Consider the following 15,792-nt stretch of genomic DNA (forward strand, 5'->3'; position numbering starts at 1 on the left):
ATCAAGTCTGCATCTTGTACAGCAATTAACCACTAGGAAGAATATATGCAGTGTATTATTTGTTGAAACTGTACTTCCGATTTGATTTGAAACGTCTCATTACTATCTGTTTATCAATAAAATTATGGGAAAAAAATCTCTTTTATTTAGTCAGGTGTGGTAATGCATGATTGAATCCCAGCACTGAGAAAGACTGAGGCAAGAGAAATGCAAGTTCAAACCCAGCCCGGGCAACTTAATGACTTAGTGAGACCCTGTCACAAAATAAAGAATAAAAAAGGCCAGGGCTTGGGAGCCATGGACTTGGCTCAATGTGAAGGCCCTGGGTTCAATGCCCAATTCCAAAAAATAGAAAATAAACCTGTTTTTTTAGGGCCTGGAGTAGAAATCTGACACCCTGACTACAGCATTCTTTGCCTTCTTTCACGACCCCTCCACATCTCACCTTTCCTGGTCAGGATTACATCTCATTGCGTTCCTACGCACTTCCATTTCCTTCCCCTCTGACAGACATAACTGCCTGGGAACTCAGGAATGTGACAATCGCTCAGCTTTCAGCTGGGCTCACAGATGTCAATAGTTGAAAGATCCATCACCACCATTGCCTGGGTCGAGGTTAGCGATGAATGAGACAAACGCTCCTGCCTGTTTCTTCCACCTGGCAAGTTGAACTGTAGTGTATCAAAATAGAATCTCTTTGGCCCTCTATTCTCTTTCCCTCACCCTAATGCCTTCTGGTTGAAGCAAAGGATACCAACTAGTAAGTGGGAAAGGGAGGCAGACAGCAGACAGGCTGGGAGGAATCCTCCTAGCTAAGCTTGTTCCTGGTAGGCAGGATAGCCAGACCGGGGGCACAAGGAGCGAAGCACATATACAGTGTCAGTTCTCAAGGAAAAAGAGATGAAGTAGGATGTAACCTCCAGGATAGGCCTCTCAGGGCCGGAGACAGACACAGGAACAAAAGTGTAAAAGGAAGAACTGCCAAGAAAAGCAGCAACTGAAATATCAGATGCTTCTCAGAAGAAATACATGAAAAAATATTCACCTTCTCCAGCCACTAGAGAAGTGCAAATTAACATACCACCAAGATTCTACCTAACCACAGAAAGAATGGGTATAATCAAGAGATCAAATAATAAGAAATGCTGGTGAGTCTATTTCCTTCTATTTTATAAACAAAATTCCTGGTCTGAAATATAAATAAGTTGAACCACTATGGAAATGAGTATAGAGATTATTCAGAAATCCAAAAATAATAATTCCTTTTGATCCACTATTCCCCTTTTAGGTATTTTCCTGAAAGAGTTAAACATGTCATATTACAGAGAGTCATTCATACCCATGTTTATAGCAGCACAACTCTAACAGTGAAATCTTGGAATCAGCCTATGTACCCATCAACAGAGGAATGAATAAAGTAACTGTCATTTATACACAATGGAGTACTACTCTGCTATTAATAAGGATAAACTTGAGTCACTTATAGGATAAATAATAGGTATCCCCAGAGGTCATAATGTTAAGTGAAATAAATCAGAGACACAAACTCAAGTATTGCATGGTTTCTTCCATAGGAGAAATCCAAGAGGAAAATAAAAGATGGATGATGGGAAATGTGGAGATAGGTTTTTTACAAAAGGGAAGGGGACCAAGAAGTGGAAAGAGAAGGAGATGAAAAAAGATGTATTATGCACACAGACCAACTTCCCACGAGGAAGAGAACCACTATGTACTACAAACACATATCAATAAAAGTAAAAATTTTTAGAAAAGAAGAAAAGAAGCCAATGTCAAAGAGAAATCTTCAGAGAGATTGTTTAGTCCCTAGTGAGTAGGCCTGGCTAGGGTTAAAGAGGAAGGGCCAGCAGTAGGGGTTTAAACAATGTTTTGAAGAAGGAGAAGTATAAGAGGCATACATAAGATGGGAGGATAGCAGTTTACAAAGAGGAAAATGTTCAGCTTCCCTCTGAAACGTGAAGCTAGGTGAAGCTCTCTACAGGGATCCTCAGGAGGGAGAAGGAGGGAATCACTAGGGTCCATAGACTTCTTTTTGTTTTACTTTTTAAAAAATCTTTTGTTTATTTGATACAGGGATTTGCTATGCAGCTTGGACTCATTGTGATCCTCCTCTCTCAGCCTCCCCAGTGCTGGGATTACAGGTGTGTACCACCACACCCGGTTTCAGTGGTACCAGACATCAAACCCAGATCCTTGCGCTTGGCAGGCAGGTGCTTAGTCTGCTAAACTCTCTCCCTGGCCTGAGTCCAAAGACTTCTTAACCAAAGTGCAGACCTGAGGTTCTGACTGAAGAAGAGAATTTCCCAACAAGGAAGCCACTACCCGAAACCACAAGACCAGAAACACTGCAGGGCAAGTCCTTTCGTTTGTCCTATTCTTCTGCCCTGCTCTTCTGCGTGGCAAGCACCAAGCTCCCGCACTGCTAGTTAACCTGTGACCTCAGGAGAGTCACTTTTTTGTCAAAGAGGTCACCCTCAAGGTCCCTTCGGGTTCTAATGCTTTATGTGACCATAGGAAATAGAAGAAGTATCTCTCAAGATTCAGTTTATAAAAGCAGATGCAAAATAAACCAGATATGAAAATAACAAAACAAGGAATCTGTCTTAATTTTTCCAGGACTCCTCATGTCCCAAATCTCTTATTAGAGTTGCCCAGATAGTCACAAAATAATTTGATCTGATTATCCTAAGTCTTTTCTCCTGAAAGGCAGAGATAAAAATATTTAAAATATAGAAAAGTAGGTAAGGGAAGAGCCCACAGGATTCACACATATGTACCTTGATCCTCACACATGTGGGTACCCAGAGGGCACTAACCTGGCCACAATGGGGGATGGGGAGGTGACTAGATCAAACTTATCCCCTTGGGTCCCTATCCTTGAGAAGTTCATTATCTGGAGGCCCAAATCTGGTGATCTCTTATGGATATTCAAGGAATTTTGTACAAATGAATTCTACAACCTTGCTACTGCTTTCTGTTCTTCTAAGACCCAACATCTCTGGTAGTGGTATGGAGGTTATGCACACAGGATATGCTTGCTTCAAATCCCATCTCAGTCATTTACTTGCTGGCTGGTATCAGTCAGTGGTAGCTATTATAATACCTGCCAGCTCAGCAGTATGCTGTCTACAGAAGTAACCAGCCCTTGGGAGGTGTTTGTCCCTCCCTACTTCTCTACAAATATTAAGCAACCACTCTTTCCCAGGCCTCATCAGGCCCACTCCATTTAAACAGAAGTACTTAAGGAATAACTGCCTTCTTATTGTCACATCCCTCTTCCCTTAGCCATAGAGGAAATATCTGGAACACTCCCTATGCCACAGCCTCCCCTCCGTCCCCATTCACACCCCTGACTACTCTCCCTCCTTCATGATGGATACTAAACCTGAGATGAACAAGCAACATTTGTATAGCACCCTGCACTTTCCAGAGTGCTTTTGCTTATACAGCTTTATTCACTTCGCTATGGAAAGTAGTGTATTTCATCCATAAAAGAACCCATACTTTCCCCCATTTTACAAATATGCAAATAGACAGGTGCACAAACTGCCCATGCTCGCACAGCTGGGAAGCAAGTCACACTCGGACCCCCAACCTGGGCCTCAGGATACCTTTTCTCTGCCTCTCACATTATGTTGTCCATGTTTACAGATGTCACAGGAACATAAGCTGCAAACACCCAAAGGGAACAAAAACTAACTCCCTTCATTTTTGTCCCTGCTGATCCTCATGACTGTCTAAGCTGAAGGACAACCTGCAAAGTGCCAGGCCATGTTGGGTCGGGAACCAAAGAGGACTATGGGCCCCAGTGAGTAGGAGTATTTGTTAGAACAATGACCAGGTCATAGTAAAGACTGCTAGGGAAGTCCAAAGGAGCACCCCAGAAAAGTGCCCAGGGCTTCAGATAAACTGACATTCCTCACCCCAGCATGCCTCCTGGGTCCTCCTCACTCAGCTCCCAGAGAGAAGGAAAATGAACGAGCTACCTTCTGGCCAGGGCTGAGAGCTTGGTCACATTCACCACACACACACACACACGCACACGCACACGCACATGCACATGCACAGCAGAAGTGGGGAGCCATGGTAATCAAATCTTGGGCTCACTCAAAAAGCCAAAGGAGCAGCAGCTGTAGCCTGGGTCCAGGGCTTCAGCTCAGAACTACCATCTCAGGGTCGGGGAGATGGCTCAGTGGAATAAGTGCTTCCCTGGCAAGCACAAGAGCCTGAGTTCGATCCCTGGTTCCGCCAAAAAAACCAACAAAAACCAAAACTACCATCTCCTCAGACACTGGCTGCCTGGCAGAAGCACAAAATGTGCCTCGACTTAATTTTTCCATGGACACAACCCCAGATGGGACCGCCAGGCTCTAGAGGAACTGTGACTCCAAAGATTCATTGCCTCTGTGCTCTGTGATCTGCAGCTGCACTGAGGGAAGGGAAGGGAAGAGCATTTCAGGGTCAGAGTTGTCACCCCTAGGCCATTTTTCTTCCTAATATTCTTCCAAGGACAGTGAGCAATGAAGTTTTCATTCAGAATTGGTCAAGAGCTGGAATTCAGTGAAAATTGCTTACATCTGCTTGGCCATAGCCCAGACAGTCAGGTAGTTTAGAAGAAGAAGGAGGGGAGGTGCTGGCCCACTTCTAGGACCTCTCATAGCTCTGCTAAAGAATCTCTGGTGTCTTGCTAGGACTGGCCAGCCCAGACTACAGAACTCCCCGACCCAGTTGAGAAAAAATAACAAGGCAGGCAGAGACAATAGAGATTCCATCCCAGGCAAGACTGGTGGGACAAGGGCAGGGAAGCTACAAAGACCCCAAAAGAGGGTGCAGATGGGAGGTGAGAAGCTAGCTGACTTGAAGGGGCAAGGGCAATGGCAGATCTCACTTGCACACGTGTGCACACACACACACATACACACACATAAGGGCATGTGCACACACCTCAAAATTTGGTAACCTCTTTCCATAACCCAGGAGCCTGCCAAGCCCCTGGGCTCCCCACCCCACCCCACCCCACCTTGGCTTCCTGCGGTGAGTATGCATACATACATACACACACACACACACACACACACACGCACACACCCCAAAACCACCGCTGTTGGGAACTGTAAAGGAGAGACAAGTACAGGGCAGGGGAGCAACGTTTATAGGCAGGACCAGGGCACTCAGGCCTGAGGGTCCCTCTCCCTCTTTCAGCTTTCAGTCTCCCTTTGCGGCAGTATCCTTATAAGGGAGAAGCCAATTCTACCCTCGGCCTGGCTAAAAAAATAGACACAGAAGCTGACTTTTCACCCAGTGAACCAAAGGCAACCACCCTGCCACCTCCACTCTGAGACAGGTTTTGCCTTTTATTGCTCATCTTAAACAAACAAATAAACAAACCCCCAAGCTATTGGTTGGTTCAGATGGCCCCGCAGCCAGGAGCCAGGAAGTGTGTGTTCAGAGGCAAGGGGTGGAGTGGGGGTGCGGGGCCGAGAGGCCCGGAGTTACAGGCTCGCCCGCCGAAGGGTAGGGTTGAGCAACCTGCTGGCAGCCAGCGGCTGGAGCTCGGTTCGCCCGGCGTCCGCCGCTCAGCCTGTCGCCGGCAGCCGGGACGCTCCATTGTTGCACCCCGGCTGTTGCCATGTTGGAGGGAGAGTCCCTTGACCTCACCGCCGCGGTTGCAGGCCACTCCACAGACTCCTGGGCTGCTGCTCGCGGGTGTGCGCTGGTCCTACCTGGACGGCCGGCGGGCTCCGCTGCAACCCCCGACGTGTCGTGGGTTGGGCGACGTGGGCTCCGGCTCCGAGCCTCCCCGCCGCGCTCTGCGGCTCGAGGCGTCCCTTGCACTCGCGCGATGTGGGGTGGCCCGCCGCGCGCAGTCTCCTCCCGGGCCGCACCCTTCTCCCGCTGGTCTCCGGGTCCGGGGTCCCCGGCGCGGGGCAGGGATGCGAAGGGCGCAAGGACCAGCCCGGAGCTGGGAGTTCTCTCCGCCGAGAGCGTGCGCGAGCTGGCAGTCAGGCAACCCAGGGTGAGACAATAGCAGGAGCAGCGGGCGAGAGGTGAGAAGCCATCTCCCGGACAGCCAGCGCACTGCACGGCGACGCGAGCTCGGCTAGACCCTGCGCGGCCGCCAGCCGCCCGGCCGCCGGCTGCAGCCGCAGCACCGAATCGGCCGCGAGCCGGAGGGCGGGGCGGCGGCGGGAACCCTGGCCGCCCGCTCCCCTCGGCCCTCCCTCTCCTCCCGCCCTCCGCGCCGGGGCGTGGGGGAAGAGAAGCGCGCTGGCTTCGAGTTGTGCCTGCAAAACCCGGCGCAAGATTCCCACTTCCCACTCGGGTGAAGGTTTCTGCAGATGGTCATTACTTTTCCCTGCTGGAGCCTCTTGGCTTTGGGTGAAATGAAGGCAAGTCACTTCATTCTGCTGGAAGTGACGCAGTGTGGTGGCTTGGTGATAGCTTTGAGGAATTTTCCCCATAATTATTCAAGCCATGCCCAAAAGAAGCCCCACCTGGAGAGTGGAGGTGCAGGTGGGGGAGCTGCCCTGAGCTCTGCGTGCTCAGCCTAGTTCTTCCTTTTTCCCAGAAGGGGTCTTCTGCCGGGGCGGGGCCCTCCAACCCAGAGTGAGGGGAAATACTTCCACAAGGTATGTTCTAAATTTTGGCTCTGAGCACCTTTCCTTGAGCGGTGGTCTTAGCATTTCCATAAAGTCTGAACCAACAGTTGGCCACCTCCTCCCTTGTATTGGTTTGGGTAAGAACTATTAGCTCTTCTCACAAGTACCTTTTCCTCAGCTGTGAATTTTGTTCTCCCTGCTGCCTGCCTTCATTCCTTTCTTGCCAGGCATACTGTGAAGAACTACACACCAGGTTCTCAGCCTCTTTCCTCCAAAAACCTTCAAGGGCCCTGGATCTTAAGCCACCTGGCCTCCCTCGCTCTGAGGCCCACAGCTCCTAGGCCAGACTCCCCTGGAAACTGCTGCCCCTTCCCTTGCCTTGCCTCGGAGGAAGTACAAGATTAAGGTACTCAGTGGGCTGGGGAGATGGCTCAGTAGAATAAGTGCTTCCCTGGCAAGTGCAAGGGCCTGAGTTCAATCCCCAGCTAAGAAAAAAAAAATATATATATATATTTTTTTTTATTTTTATTTATTTATTTTATTTTTTGCTATCATTTCACCCAGCTTAGGTTCACTAGAGTTGAAAAAGAAAATCAGTATGTTTTGTTTTGTTTTGTTTTAGAAACAGGATATCCCTATACAGTTCAGGCTGGTTTGAACTAATTTTGTGACCCAGGCTGGCCTCCAACTCACAGTAATCCTTCTGCTTCAGCCTCCTGAATGCTATACCCCACTATACCTGGCTAAGGAAGGCCTTTTTCAAAAAAAGATGTGGGGCCTTTTAAAATGTCCTCATTAAGCCTAGTGCCAGGTTGAAGCAAGAGGATTACCATGAGTTCAAGGCCACCCTGGCTACATAGTGAGTTAAAGACCAACCTGGAATACATACATGGTGAGACCCTGTATAAAAAATAATAACAATAATTTAAAATAAGTTTTTAAAAAAAACTTCCTCATTAATGTGAAATTGTAGAAAACCTAAACAGAATTCTCTAGGAGATAATGACTAAAGTCATTCCAGAGTCTTTAGAATTATGCAAAGAGAGCCCAGGAAAGTTAGCTATCTATTGAGACAGGAATTTGACTAATTGGAGCATAAGACTAATTTTGTCATCAAGGTGGATAAATATGAGTCTATCTTTACAATAGTTCTATTGGTGAAGTATTAATTTTATGAGCTTTATTATGTCAAACAATGAGTACTTACCAAGAGAAAAAATCACAAAAATAATGAGATTTTAATATTTATTGAGTGTTTATAAATTGTTTTTATTTTTGGTGCTAGGAGTTGAACTCAGGACCTTGAACTTGCCAGGCAGGCACTGTCCTGCTTAGCTATCTCCCCAGCTTATTGAGTGTTTATAAAAAGGCATTTCCATGCATGGTGGTACATACCTATAATCCCAGCATGTGGGAGTTCAAGGCCAGTCCAGGTTACATAATGAGTTCAAGGCCACCCTAAGCTATGTATCCAGAATTTGTCTTAAAAAATAAAAATAAGTAAAACACCTATATTTTAAACACTGTTTTTGGAGTACAAATACTAAAAATCATCAGAAATAATTTTTTTAAAAAAAGAATTTTTTTTAAAAAGAAAGGCTGGCCAAATAGCTCATCATATTAAAGCACCTGCTTAGACCTAGCAGCCAGGGTTTAATTCCTGCCATGCTGTGTCCTGCTGGCCCCACCCCCAGGGCACGCCGAGATGGCGATTGAGATTGAGCATGGTGGCCCGCGTCCCTGTAACCCCAGCTCTTTGGGAGGCTGAACACAGGTGGATCACTACAATTCCGATCTACATAGTGAGACCCTGTAGACCTTGTAGATCCTTACTAAAAAATAAAAAATTCTGGGGCCAGGGAGATGGCTCAGTAGAATAAGCGCTTCTTTGGCAAGCGCAAGGGCCTGAGTTCAATCCCCAGTTCCGCAAAATAAATAAATAAGTAAATAAATAAATAATTCCCATATGAACTACAAAGAAAACATTAATAGCAATCTAAAAAAATTATTTCACTTATCACACCTGAGGCAGTCTGCACACATGACAACAGCAACCTCCCTACACACACATCCCTTACACAGGCAGCACATGGCTCTTGCTTTCCTGGCTTTTCTGTAGGACATCCTTGACATCTCAGTGGCCTGGCTGTTTTCCCAGGAGGTTCTTATTATACAGTCTGTAGTGAACAGGAATATAAAATAGCAATAAAATAAGGTATTCCTAATATGTATTGTGGGGGCTGGGAAGATAGCTCAGTGGCATAAGCACCTGTCTGGCAAGTGCAAGGTCCCAAATTCAATCCCCAGTCTTCCACTCTGCTAAAGAAGAATATGTGTGTTCAGCATAGACATTACTTTTTTTTTAAATGCTCCTAAAACCCCTTCCAGTGTGTTCTTCTTTATTCATTTTTAGAGTACAAACTTAAACTTGGATAGGCTGAATTAACCCAACCCACCTCTGGCAGGTACACTCAACATGCTGTATAAAGTATAACATTCAATTTATTATTTCTTTCTCAAGAGAGTTTTCTTCAGTCCATTAAGACCCAGCTCCCCTTCCATGGGCTTTGGTGGAGGTCTTGGGGCAGCACCCATAGGTCTAAATAAGGGTGGAGGAGTTCGGTCCTTACAGGCTTCACGAGATCGATTTCTGACCACTGTGCTGTGAATGGCACAACTCACACAGTAATGCAGCTTCACATACAGCTTGGGAAGCACATAACCGTCGAAGACACTCACTTCAGAAATGTCCCTGATGGCAGCTGCGGCCTCCACTATGTTCCAAATGACGAACTTCTTAACAGCCTTATCCTTGGGTATGCACTGGGCACAGTTTGTGCAGAGAACAGGCTGCACATGACCGTGGTGGCCCTTTTTGGCATGACTGTTGTTCCTTATTTTTTTCGTCATCTTGGAAAGGAGGGACATTACTATTTTTGCATCAGCTGTTTTCTTGCTTACAAAACCCAACAGATAACATCAAAAATAAAAACCTATGTGAACTACAGTGTAAACACAAAAGTCTACCATAGAAATAAACTTTGCTTCATCTGTCACAGCCAAGGCAGTCTTCACACATGACAACTGTATGTGCCATACACAAGTATCACTCACACTGATAGGGCATATGTTTTGCTTTCCTGTACTTTCTTGTAGGGTACACTTGACATCGTATTTGTTTTCCTGTTGTCACAGTAGGTCTTTGGGGTGCTGCACCTGCCTGTTCACCTGTCAGCTCACCAGTGTACTCCACGGTTGTCTACATAGTTCCCTGGGCAGAAACATTTTGTTTTTCCTCTGCTATAAATGATCTCTTAGGAGCTTCAGTCCCCGTCCTCTAAGGCAATTTCTCTGTAATATTTTGTATTTGTTGTTTTCTTTTGTAAACTATCTAAGTATTTATGCCACACATGTTTAGGATCAAGTAAATCACAATGCTTTGTGTTTCAAGTGACATCATAGTTGCTGCATAGCTCATCAAAAATACCGACTCCACCTTCCATCTTTTGCTGGAAGTTTCCATCTCAGGCCTTCCTTTTGTCAACGTTTCCCTACCAATATTTCCATTCTGGTGCAATGTTGACATCCAGCGGTACCAATTTGCTTTTCTTGGCCATATACGAGGTCAATGTTACATCTTTCTAAAATCCAAGGACTATACTATACAGTTCTCTGTTTTGAAACTGCAACATTTTGTTTGTAATTCTGCTTTGTTCCTGCATACAGTCCTTGCCCTGGTCAACTAGTGTTCTGTTCGCAAATGGAACACCAATTGGAAACTGGTATGCTAATTGGCGAATGTCACGTTCTGATTAGTTTGGGAGATGGGAGCAACAAGTCTGTTAACGACATCATTTGGCTTATTACTATATGAATAAGGACCTGATGGCTGAGTTCCAGGATAAAAAATTGAATTGAAAGAAACCAAGCATGGTCACACACACACACATCTGTAATTGGAACACTTGGGAGGCTGAGTCAGGAAGATCACTGGGACAAACTTCTAACGGCTTTATCCTTGGGTATGCACCAGGCACAGTTTGTGCAGAGAATAGGCTGCACATGACCGTCGTGGCCCTTTTTGGCACAACCATTGTTTGTGCTGAAAAAAGAAAAAGTCTGAAAAAAGAAAAAGTTCTCATGTACAAGAGAGTACATCTCTGTGCTATACTTTGACCCATCACTTTTGCACAAGTCTTTTCCATTTCTTTGACCTCCAAAAGAAATCTTTGCTAAATGCAGCAGACCTATGAGTGCTTTCAGTTCAGCACTCATGAGGTGTTGTAATAAATACATTTTTTAATATGGCTACTAATATCTACAGAACATTTTACTATACTTTCAGCCTTTGTGTATTTGACAGCATCTTGTAGCATTTCATCTGTTGGCAATTCCCAACTTTGAAGGGCAGTGCTGGCATTCTGTCTAGCATGTTTCACCCCTGTCAAGACCTTCACTGTATTTTCAGACCTAGCTCTAATATTGGATCATTTGACTGGGTTTGAAATGGCATGGCCATTACACAACATCTCAACTACTCCAATATGTACTCACATTGATGTTTTCTAGTTCATCATTTGAATCAAGGAAGTCTGCATCCCATGTCTTGTATCAGTCAACTCTTGCTCCATTTCATCATCACCATCCACCCATACTACACTTCTGTTGTGAAAGTATGAATTTGACCATAGTGGGCTATCTTCATTGTCCAGCATAAGTAATCTCACGATTCTTTTTTTTGGCGGAACTGGGGATTGAACTCAGGCCCTTGCGCTTTCCAGGGAAGCACTTATTCCACTGAGCCATCTCCCTGGCCCCTCACGATTCTTTTTTGACCTCCTACAAAACCTGCAAGTCTGGTTTCTCCTGTGCCACTGTACTGAACTGGGCTACTTCTACCAGAAAAATCCAAAAGAAACCTTTTTTATGGCAACAAATCCTAGAGTGATGTGGGTCTATTGGACCCTCTGTGATGCTCAGGTAAACATGCACAAAACCAGTTAGATATATCATAAAAGTGGTCCCGAATCCCATTATGACACTTTTGTACATGTGCACACTCCTTGTGGTTTGTTACACAAAGTGAATAAACATATAAATTGTTCTCTGTATCCCTTGCAAAAGGCGCAGATATACACAGTGAACTACTACAACAATGGAGTACAAATTTACAGTACAAAAGTAAAGGATGGGTTCACAGGGCCCAAAGTTCTACATGGTGGAGGAAAAAGCAATATAAAAAGTGAGTTTACAGTCAAGAATAGTGGCATAGGACTAAAGCACCTGCTTTAGCAGAGTGCAGCGGCCAGGGTTCGATCCCCAGTGTGTCATGCTGGGGATGGTCCCAGGGTGGCACGATGGATCGTGCCAGGGTATGCTGGGACAGTGATTAAGACTGGGCATGGTAGTGCACGCCTGTAATCCCAGTGCTTGAGAAGCTGGAAACAGGAGAATCACTACGTGTTTGATCTACGTAGTGAGACCCTGTAGACTGTGTCCTAAATTCATAAAAAAAAAAAAAAAAAGAAAAAGAAAGAAAGAAGAAAAAATGGCGGCATAGTACATGCCTGTAATTCTAGCTCCTAGATAAGCTGATACAAGTTTGAGGCTGGCTTGAGCAATTTAGAAGATCTTATCTTAAATTTAGAAAATAAAAAGGACTGAAGATGTAGCTTAGTGCCCCCTGGTTTCAATCTCCAGTACCAAAAATAAATTAATTAATTCAAAAATGAGTTCACAATGCTGAAAGATTTCTTGGCATGTTGTTTTGTTTTCATACAAGCTGAAATCTGGGCAATACAAATCCCTACATCACAGGCCACCCTGGGTGAGGCAACAGGAGAACCATGTAAGAAGAAAGACTTGGCTCATGTCTACTTATTGCTATGTGACTCTGAGTAGTCAACTTCACTTTCTGAGCATCAATAAAACTTCAAGAGCCTGGTTGTGAAACTCAGTGGAGCAATGAATGTGCTCAGCAGAATGCCTTGGTTCAATCTGCAGCAGCGACTCATCTCATCTAACATTCAAGGCTGTCATGGAAGCTCATAGGAACACATAAGGGAAACACGCTGGCAGCTAGGCAGCCTCCTCCATATGCATCATAATGTGCATGATGCTATTCCTGATCCTCTACAGTAGTGACAGCAAACCTTTTAAATCTTTCAATGATACAGTGTGCCATAGGTTCACCATCATTGCCCTAGAACTGCAGAGGTTACATGCATCTGATGGTTCACTTGTTCATTTACTACTTCCTTATACTTAAATATTTCAGACAGCTTGCTTTAATCAGGCCAAGCTCTGCAACCAGAGCAGAGAATAGCTGCTACTTACTGGAGTAGGTCTGCCATGGAGAATGAACAGAAGAGAAGTCTGGTTATTGATAGATGACTCAGGTCAAAGGCTTTCTAGTGCATTATGGTATGAAGAAAAATTGTTAATTTGCACACCAAAAAAGTGTACATTTTATAGATGACAGAGAACCTGAGTATAGACAAATGGAGCTGGGAGGGTGGCAATCAGTTAAAACTTCCTCACATATTATAGAGGATTTAGAAGCTGCCTAGCATGCCTTTCCTTTGGCCCTCCAGATCTTTGTCCTCTAGATTCCTAGTAGGGTCTGGCCAACGAGGAGCCACGGCAAGAGATTGAGTAGGGAGAGGTGCAGTGGCTAAATTTAAATGTGTCATTTTGGTGGTCTCAGGAGCTACTAGGACATTAATAAAGCACATCCCTGGGTATGTCTGGGTGGGTCATGGAGGTATGACCTTGGGTACCATATATAGTCCCTGGCCCTTTTTTCTCTGGCACTGCTCTGCTTTGCATCCAGCCTCTGCACCATGCCCTTCTACCATGATGTTTCTGTCTCGAAGCCAGCTGACCACGGACTGGAGCCTCTGAAACCATGAGCCAGATTAAACCTCTCCTTTAAAGGCTGGTCAGATAGCTCAGCAGACTAAAGTGCCTGCTTTGGCAGGCCCAGGGACCAGGGTTCAATCCCAGGTGTGCTGTGCTGGCCCCACCCCAGGATGTGCTGAGATGGCTGGCTACTGAGACTGGGTGTGGTGGTGCCCGCAAATCTGATCTGTGTAGTGAGACCCTGCAGACCCTGTGCTAAATACATTAAAAACAAAAAACCTCTCCTTTAAGTTTTGGGTGTCAGATATTGTGTCTAGCAATGAGAAATCTGACTAATACTGGAGATCAAGGAAGTCTGGATATTTATTCTTCAGGATTCCTTGTCTTAGGGTCACTGTGCACTGGCTGCCACTGTCAACAAAAGATAGGATATTTCCTACCCTAAGTGCTCCTCTCTCCCCTTTCCCCTTATTTCAGATGATAAGTCCCTTCCTTCCATTTTTTCATACCTGCATGGGGAAATTCTGATCTGCTGGTGGCATTTGTATTTCCCACTATTCCTGTGGCCTGCCTAGGCCCTGCTGAGTGATCATACATTGTTTTTTCAGTGCTGGGAATAGAATACAGGGCCATGAGATGGTGGGCAAGCATTCTACCACTGAATTATACCCCCAGATTTCTAAAGCTTTGGGGAGGAAAGAGGGGAGAGCTGGGATTATAGGCACGTGCCACCATGGCCAGCTCTCTAATTTTTAAAATGCTCCTTGAATTATAGTTTAAATAGTGTGTCATTTGCTTCCTGACTGGTACAGCCTGGAAGCTCAATAAGGAGGCAGTGGCTACATTTTGACTGCAGGATCAGGGAAGCTCAGAACCATGGCTGACAATGAAAAGGAACGTACAAGAGCTAGGATGTCAAATTATGCTGTTTAATGAAGTGTTGAAAGCCAAGTGTGGTAGCACACCTCTAAGACTAGCTCTTGAGGCAGGATGACTACTGTGAGTTGAAAGTCAACCTGAACTGCATAGTGAGATTCTTCTCAAAACACAAATACTCCCCACATGTATTGAAAGTAGAAAAAAAATTAATGAAAAGGAAAAAGAAAGAAAGTAGGAAGTTTGGGAGGGGGTAGAATCTTGGATTCTCTTGTCTTGCTCCCTTAGGAATTGGTGGCCGATGGTGCCATTCCCTAAACTGGGACTATTATCAAGACAGGGCTCAGGTGTTGGGGGAGCAATCATGAGTTTCATTTTGAACAAGTGGTGTGCAGTGTCAGTGGAATGCCTAGGTGTGGCTGACTCTAGGTGACAGGTGCTCAGTGAAGCTAGGGACACGCATGAGATTACCCAGAGGGCACACAGAAGAAGGAAGTGACCTACAAAAGAAAGCCTGAGAACGCTGGGCATGGTGGAACGTGCCTGTAATCCCAGGAATCCGGGAAGCTGAAGCAGAAAGATCCCAGATTCAAGGTCAGTTTGGGCAATTTGGGGAGACCTATGGATTAAAACAATAAATAAAAAGGTCTGGGGATCTAGCTCAGTAGTACAGCACTATTAGTTTCTAAGGTTTTTTTGTGTGTGTCTGTGCAGGATCTCACCATGCAGCTCAGACTCGTAGTGATTCTCTTGATTTCTGCCTCCCTAGGATTAGGGATACTACTCCCTAGTGCTAGGATTACAGTAGTATGCCACCACTCCAGGACTCCATCACGGGTTCAGCATGCCTGGGGTCAGGGCAGGTGCAGCATGCCGTGCCAGGGATTGAGCCCTGGCCCGGGCACTTCCTTAAGCAAGGGCTTAGTTCACTTAACTATATCGCTGGCCCTAGCACTACTAGTTCAATCTCCAATGCGGAGTGCGAAAAAAAAATCCAGAAGAAACAACTAAAAAGGAGAAAAACAGAAACCAGAGGGTCAGAAACTAGGGTAGAAAAGGTTATCAGGAAAGAGTAAAGCCAGGGGTGCTCATACATGTTTGTAATTCCAGTATGTGGAAGGCTGAGGCAGGAAGATTGCCAACTTGCAGTACAAAATGAGATCCTGTCTCAAAAAACAAATAACAAAAAAAAACAATAACAAAAGATGGGGGGAGTAAAAGTATAACTCAAGTGCAATGGGGACATCCAGCAGGGTAGGCCAGGAAAACGCCTTTTTCTTTTCTTTCTTTCTTTCTTTTTTTAAAAATGTGTTTGGTACAGAGTCTCACCACGCAGATCTTAGTGATCCTCCTGTTTTCGGACTCCCCAGCTCTGGGATTACAGGTATGCGCCACCGCGCCTGGACTCAGTGCGCCTGGGGGTGGGGCTAGCTAGGCG

At 45.4% G+C, this 15,792-nt stretch overlaps 1 protein-coding gene across 1 annotated transcript in view; it reads right to left on the bottom strand.

Annotated features, from left to right (window-relative positions):
- Pik3c2b (phosphatidylinositol-4-phosphate 3-kinase catalytic subunit type 2 beta) overlaps window positions 1-6,155 on the bottom strand; it is a 71,771-nt gene extending 65,616 nt beyond the window's left edge. The window contains exon 1 of the mRNA XM_004625399.2: window positions 5,742-6,155. The gene's annotated coding sequence lies outside the window, so the exon portion shown is untranslated. The remainder of the gene's footprint in view (window positions 1-5,741) is intronic.
- Window positions 6,156-15,792: the final 9,637 nt, after the last annotated feature.

This window comes from Octodon degus, unplaced genomic scaffold, assembly GCF_000260255.1.
Source record: "Octodon degus isolate 3935 unplaced genomic scaffold, OctDeg1.0 scaffold00009, whole genome shotgun sequence".
NCBI classification, from domain to species: Eukaryota; Metazoa; Chordata; class Mammalia; order Rodentia; family Octodontidae; genus Octodon; species Octodon degus.